Source organism: Arachis hypogaea, chromosome 7 (assembly GCF_003086295.3).
Source record: "Arachis hypogaea cultivar Tifrunner chromosome 7, arahy.Tifrunner.gnm2.J5K5, whole genome shotgun sequence".
Classification (NCBI taxonomy): domain Eukaryota; kingdom Viridiplantae; phylum Streptophyta; class Magnoliopsida; order Fabales; family Fabaceae; genus Arachis; species Arachis hypogaea.
This window is the reverse complement of record NC_092042.1, coordinates 29,604,572-29,612,161: the sequence shown is the minus strand read 5'-3', so window position 1 is coordinate 29,612,161 and position 7,590 is coordinate 29,604,572. Positions and strand designations below refer to the sequence as shown.

Below are 7,590 nucleotides of genomic sequence, written 5' to 3'. Positions count from 1 at the left end.
AAATCTTGGGCAAAGTATGGACTATCATATATTGCTGGAAAGCCCAGGATGTCTACTTTCCAACGCCGTTAAGATCGCGCCAATTGGGCTTCTGTAGCTCTAGAAAATCCACTTCGAGTGCAGGGAGGTCAGAATCCAACAGCATCTGCAGTCCTTTTTGGTCTCTGAATCAGATTTTTGCTCAGGTCCCTCAATTTCAGCCAGAAAATACCTGAAATCACAGAAAAATACACAAACTCATAGTAAAGTCCAGAAGAGTGAATTTTAACTAAAAACTAATAAAAATATACTAAAACTAACTAGATCATACCAAAAACATACTAAAAACAATACCAAAAAGTATACAAATTATCCGCTCATCACAACACCAAACTTAAATTGTTGCTTGTCCCCAAGCAACTGAAAATCAAATAAGATAAAAAGAAGAGAATATGCAATGAATTCCAAAAACATCTATGAAGATCAGTATTAATTAGATGAGCGGGGCTTTTAGCTTTTTGCCTCTGAACAGTTTTGGCATCTCACTCTATCCTTTGAAATTCAGAATGATTGGCTTCTTTAGGAACTTAGAATCCAGATAGTGTTAATGATTCTCTTAGTAAAGTATGATGATTCTTGAACATAGCTACTTATTGAGTCTTGGCTGTGGCCCAAAGCACTCTGTCTTCCAGTATTACCACCGGATACATACATGCCACAGACACATAATTGGGTGAACCTTTTCAGATTGTGACTCAGCTTTGCTAAAGTCCCCAATTAGAGGTGTCCAGGGTTCTTAAGCACACTCTTTTTGCCTTGGATCACAACTCTTATTTCTCTACATTTTTTTTCTCTTTTTCTTTTTTTTTTCGGTTTTTTTTTTAATATAAATGCTTTTTCTTGCTTCAAGAATCATTTTAATGATTTTTCAGATCCTCAGTAACATGTCTCCTTTTTCATCATTCTTTCAAGAGCCAACATTCATGAACCACAAATTCAAGATACATATGCACTGTTTAAGCATACATTCAGAGAACAAAAATATTGCCACCACATCAAATAATTAAACTGTTATAAATTCAAAATTCATGCAATTCTTTCTTTTATCAATTAAGCACATTTTTATTCAAGAAAAGGTGATGGATTCATAGGACATTCATAACTTTAAGGCATAGACACTAAGACACTAATGATCACAAGACACAAACATGGATAAACATAAGCATAAAATTCGAAAAACAGAAGAATAAAGAACAAGGAAATCAAGGAACGGGTCCACCTTAGTGATGGCGGCTCTTTCTTGCTCTTGAAGATCCTATGGAGTGCTTGAGCTCCTCAATGTCTCTTCCTTGTCTTTGTTGCTCCTCCCTCATGATTCTTTGATCTTCTCTAATCTCATGAAGGATGATGGAGTGTTCTTGATGCTCCACCCTTAGTTGTCCCATGTTGGAACTCAATTCTCCTAGGGAGGTGTTCAATTGCTCCCAATAGTTTTGTGGAGGAAAGTGCATCCCTTGAGGAATCTCAGGGATCTCATGATGAGTGGGATCTCTTGTGTGCTCCATCCTTTTCTTAGTGATGGGCTTGTCCTCCTCAATGGGGGTGTCTCCCTCTATGTCAACTCCAACTGAATAACAGAGGTGACAAATGAGATGAGGAAAGGCTAACCTTGCCAAGGTAGAGGACTTATCCGCCACCTTATAGAGTTCTTGGGCTATGACCTCATGAACCTCTATTTCTTCTCCAATCATGATGCTATGGATCATGATAGCCCGGTCTATGGTAACTTCGGACCAGTTACTAGTGGGAATGATTGAGCGTTGTATGAACTCTAACCATCCTCTAGCCACGGGTTTGAGGTCATGCCTTCTTAATTGAACCGGCTTTCCTCTTGAATCTCTCTTCCATTGGGCGCCCTCTTCACATATGATTGTGAGGACTTGGTCCAACCTTTGATCAAAGTTGACCCTTCTAGTGTAAGGATGTTCATCTCCTTGCATCATAGGCAAGTTGAACGCCACCCTCACACTTTCCGGACTAAAATCCAAGTATTTCCCCCGAACCATAGTAAGATAATTCTTTGGATTCGGGTTCACACTTTGGTCATGGTTTTGGTGATCCATGCATTGGCATAGAACTCTTGAACCATCAAGATTCTGACTTGTTGAATGGGGTTGGTAAGAACTTCCCAACCTCTTCTTTGAATCTCATGTCGGATCTCCGGATATTCACCCTTCTTGAGTGAAAAAGGGACCTCGGGGATCACCTTCTTCAAGGCCACAACTTCATAGAAGTGGTCTTGATGCACCCTTGAGATGAATCTATCCATCTCCCATGACTCGGAGGTGGAAGCTTTTGCCTTCCCTTTCCTCTTTCTAGAGGTTTCTCCGGCCTTGGATGCCATAATGGTTATGGAAAAACTAAAAGCAATGCTTTTACCACACCAAACTTAAAATGTTTGCTCGTCCTCGAGCAAAAGAAGAAAGAAGAGAGTAGAAGAAGAAGAAATGAGGAAGAGGGAGATGGTGGTGTGTTCGGCCAAAGAGGGGGAGAAGTGGTGTTTAGGTTGTGTGAAAATGAAGGGTTGAAGAAGGGTATATATAGGAGAGAGGGGGTTAATGGTTGGCCATTATGGGTGGGTTTGGGAGGGAAAGTGGTTTGAATTTGAAGGGTGAGGTTGGTGGGGATTTATGAAGGATGGATGTGAGTGGTGAAGAGAAAGATGGGATTTGATAGGTGAGGGGTTTTTGGGAAGAGGTGTTGAGGTGATTGGTGAATGGGGGAAGAAGAGAGAGAGTGGTGGTGGGGTCCGGTGGGGTCCACAGATCCTGTGGTGTCAAGGAAAAGTCATCCCTGCACCAAATGGCATCAAAATTCACGTTTTGAGCCAATTCTGGCGTTAAACGCCGGGCTGGTGCCCATTCCTGGCGTTTAACGCCAGGTTCTTGCCCTTTCCTGGCGTTTAACGCCAGTCTGGTGCCCCTTTCTGGCGTTAAACGCCCAGAATGGTGCCAGACTGGGCGTTAAACGCCCAATTGCTAGGCTTACTGGCGTTTAAACGCCAGCAGCATCTTCCTCCAGGGTGTGCTATTTTTCTTCCTGTTTTTCATTCTGTTTTTGCTTTTTCATTATTTTTGTGACTTCTTATGATCATCAACCTACAAAAAAGATAAAATAACAAAGAAAATAATTAATTATAAAACATTGGGTTGCCTCCCAACAAGCGCTTCTTTATTGTCACTAGCTTGACAGAGGACTCTCATGGAGCCTCAGAAATGCTCAGAACCGTGTTGGAACCTCCCAACACCAAACTTAGAGTTTGAATGTGGGGGTTCAACACCAAACTTAGAGTTTGGTTGTGGCCTCCCAACACCAAACTTAGAGTTTGACTGCGGGGGCTCTGTTTGGCTCTGTTTTGAGAGAAGCTCTTCATGCTTCCTCTCCATGATGACAGAGGGATATCCTTGGGCCTTAAACACCAAGGATTCTTCATTCACTTGAATGATCAACTCTCCTCTATCAACATCAATCACAGCCTTTGCTGTGGCTAGGAAGGGTCTGCCAAGGATGATGGATTCATCCATGCACTTCCCAGTCTCTAGGACTATGAAATCAGTAGGGATGTAATGGTCTTCAACTTTGACCAGAACATCCTCTACAAGTCCATAGGCTTGTTTTCTTGAGTTGTCTGCCATCTCTAGTGAGATTTTTGCAGCTTGCACCTCAAAGATCCCTAATTTCTCCATTACAGAGAGGGGCATGAGGTTTACACTTGACCCTAAGTCACACAAGGCCTTCTTGAAGGTCATGGTGCCTATGGTACAAGGTATAGAAAACTTCCCAGGATCCTGCCTCTTTTGAGGCAGTTTCTGCCTAGACAAGTCATCCAGTTCTTTGGTGAGCAAAGGGGGCTCATCCTCCCAAGTCTCATTTCCAAATAACTTGTCATTTAGCTTCATGATTGCTCCAAGGTATTTAGCAACTTGCTCCTCAGTGACATACTCATCCTCTTCAGAGGAAGAATACTCATCAGAGCTCATGAATGGCAGAAGTAAGTCCAATGGAATCTCTATGGTCTCATCTTGAGCCTCAGATTCCCATGGTTCCTCATTGGGGAACTCATTGGAGGCCAGTGGACGCCCAGTGAAGCCTTCCTCAGTGGCGTTCACTGCCTCTTCTTCCTCCCAGGATTCGGCCAAGTTGATGGCTTTGCACTCTCCTTTTGGATTTTCTTCAGTATTGCTTGGGAGAGTACTTGGAGGGAGTTCAGTAATTTTCTTGCTCAGCTGTCCCACTTGTCCTTCCAGATTCCTAATGGAGGACCTAGTTTCAGTCATGAAACTTTGAGTGGTTTTGATTAGATCAGAGACCATGGTTGCTAAGTCAGAGGTATTCTGCTTAGAGCTCTCTGTCTGTTGCTGAGAAGATGATGGAAAAGGCTTACTATTGCTAAACCTGTTTCTTCCACCATTATTGTTGAAACCTTGTTGAGGTCTCTGTTGATCCTTCCATGAAAGATTTGGATGATTCCTCCATGAAGGATTGTAGGTGTTTCCATAGGGTTCTCCCATGTAATTCACCTCTTCTATTGAAGGATTCTCAGAATCATAAGCTTCTTCCTCAGATGAAGCTTCCTTAGTACTGCTTGGTGCATTTTGCATTCCAGACAGACTTTGAGAAATCAAATTGACTTGTTGAGTCAATATTTTGTTCTGAGCCAATATGGCATTCAGAGTGTCAATCTCAAGAACTCCTTTCTTCTGACTAGTCCCATTGTTCACAGGATTTCTTTCAGAAGTGTACATGAATTGGTTATTTGCAACCATTTCAATCAGTTCTTGAGCTTCAGTAGGCGTCTTCTTCAGATGAAGAGATCCTCCAGAAGAGCTATCCAAAGACATCTTGGATAATTCAGAGAGACCATCATAGAAAATACCTATGATGCTCCATTCAGAAAGCATGTCAGAAGGACACTTTCTGATTAATTGTTTGTATCTTTCCCAAGCTTCATAGAGGGATTCTCCTTCCTTCTGTCTGAAGGTTTGGACTTCCACTCTAAGCTTACTCAATTTTTGAGGTGGAAAGAACTTTGCCAAGAAGGCATTGACTAGCTTTTCCCAAGAGTCCAGGCTTTCTTTAGGTTGAGAATCCAACCATGTTCTAGCTCTGTCTCTTACAGCAAAAGGGAATAGCATTAGTCTGTAGACCTCAGGGTCAACCCCATTAGTCTTGACAGTGTCACAGATTTGCAAGAACTCAGCTAAAAACTGATGAGGATCTTCCAATGGAAGTCCATGGAACTTGCAATTCTGTTGCATTAGAGAAACTAATTGAGGCTTAAGCTCAAAGTTGTTTGCTCCAATGGCAGGGATAGAGATGCTTCTCCCATAGAAGTCGAGAGTAGGTGCAGTAAAGTCACCCAGCACCTTCCTTGCATTGTTGGCATTGTTGTTGTTTTCGGCTGCCATGAGTTCTTCTTCCTTGAAGAATTCGTTCAGGTTCTCTAAAGAGAGTTGTGCTTTGGCTTCTCTTAGCTTTCTCTTCAAGGTCCTTTCAGGTTCAGGATCAGCCTCAACAAGAATGCCTTTGTCTTTGCTCCTGCTCATAAGAAAGAGAAGGAACAAGAAAATGTGGAATCCTCTATGTCACAGTATAGAGATTCCTTTAGGTGTCAGAGGAAAAGAAGAGTAGAAGACAGAAGTGGAAAATTCGAACTTAACAGAGGGAATGGAGTTCGAATTTTGCATTAAGGGATAGTGTTAGTCCATAAATAGAAGGATGTGAGAAGGAGGGAAGTAATTTTCGAAAATTAAGTGAAAATTTTGAAAACATTTTTGAAAAACATTACTTAATTTTCGAAAATGAAAATGGAAAAGAAATCAAGTGATTTTTGAAAAAGATTTTGAAATTAGAAGTCAAAAAGATTTGATTGAAAACTGTTTTGAAAAAGATGTGGTTAAGAAGATATGATTGATTAAAAAAATGTGATTGAGAAGATATGATTTGAAAAACATTTTAAAAAGATTTGATTTGAAAATTAAAAACTTGACTAACAGGAAAAGATATGATTCAAACATTAAACCTTTCTCAACAGAAAAGGTAACATACTTGAAATGTTGAATCAAATCATTGATTGATAGTAAGTATCTTTAAAAATGGAAAGAAATTGGTTTTGAAAAAGATTTGATTGGAAAATTGATTTGAAAAAGATTTGATTTTGAAAAGATTTTGAAAACTAAAAAAAAATTTGATTTGAAAACAAAATCTTCCCTTCTAGCCATCCTGGCGTTAAACGCCCAGAATGGTGCACATTCTGGCGTTTAACGCCCAAAATGCTACCCTTTTGGGTGTTAAACGCCCAACTAGGTACCCTGGCTGGCGTTTAAACGCCAGTCTGTCCTTCTTCACTGGGCGTTTTGAACGCCCAGCTTTTTCTGTGCAATTCCTCTGCTGTATGTTCTGAATCTTCAATTCTCTGTATTATTGACTTGAAAAGACACAAATTAAAAAATATTTTTGGATTTTTAATAATAAGGACAAATCAAAATGCAACAAGAATCAAATAACAATGCATGCAAGACACCAAACTTAGCAGTTTGTATACTACTGACACTAACAAAATGAAAATGCATATGAGACACACAAAACATTCAAGTCAATAGAATTCAAAGATCAGAGCAAGTAAATCATCAAGAACATCTTGAAGATCACTAAGACATATGAATGCATGCAATTGACACCAAACTTATGATGAGACACTAGACTCAAACAAGAAATATTTTTGGATTTTATGATTTTGTAAATTTTTTTGTGTTTTTCGAAAATTAAGTGGGAAAAAGGTATCAAAATTCTTAATGAGAATTCCAGGAATCAGTGCAATGCTAGTCTAACACTCCGGTCCAGGAATTAGACATGGCTTCACAGCCAGCCAAGCTTTCAAAGAAAGCTTCGGTCCAAAACACTAGACATGGCCAGAGGCCAGCCAAGCCTTAGCAGATCACTGCTCCAAGAGCAAGGTTGATAAAAATCAACAAGCTCTTGTGGTGATAAGTTGAAACCTTGGTCCAATGAGATTAGACATGGCTTCTCAGCCAGCCAGATTTCAACAAATCATCATGAAACTCTAGAATTCATCTTCAAGAATTTTGAAAAAAAAAATAAATACATAATCTAAGCAACAAGATGAACCGTCAGTTGTCCAAACGTGAACAATCCCTGGCAATAACGCCAAAAATTTGGTGTTGTTGCCGGATCTTGGCACTGATGTTACCAAAAGCTTGCTCAAAACTTGAACAATCCCCGGCAACGGCGCCAAAAACTTGGTGCGCAAAATTGTGAACAATACTTTTCACAACTCTCATAATCCCCGGTCATGAACCCCAAAAACTTGGTGTTCAATACCATGGCATTACACAACTTCGCACAACTAACCAGCAAGTGCACTGGGTCGTCCAAGTAATAAACCTTACGCGAGTAAGGGTCGATCCCACGGAAATTGTTAGTATTGAAGCAAGCTATGGTCATCTTGTAAATCTTAGTCAGGCAAACTCAAATGTATATGGTGATGAACGAAAATAACACAAAGGTAAAGATAGAGATACTTATGTAATT

The 7,590-nt window shown here is 40.2% G+C and overlaps 1 non-coding gene across 1 annotated transcript; it reads left to right on the top strand.

The window, feature by feature from the left end:
- The first annotated feature begins 4,934 nt into the window (after nucleotides 1-4,934).
- Nucleotides 4,935-5,042, top strand: LOC112704273 (small nucleolar RNA R71). The gene has a single exon (XR_003154907.1). It is a non-coding gene; the product is annotated as a small nucleolar RNA R71 (small nucleolar RNA).
- Nucleotides 5,043-7,590: the final 2,548 nt, after the last annotated feature.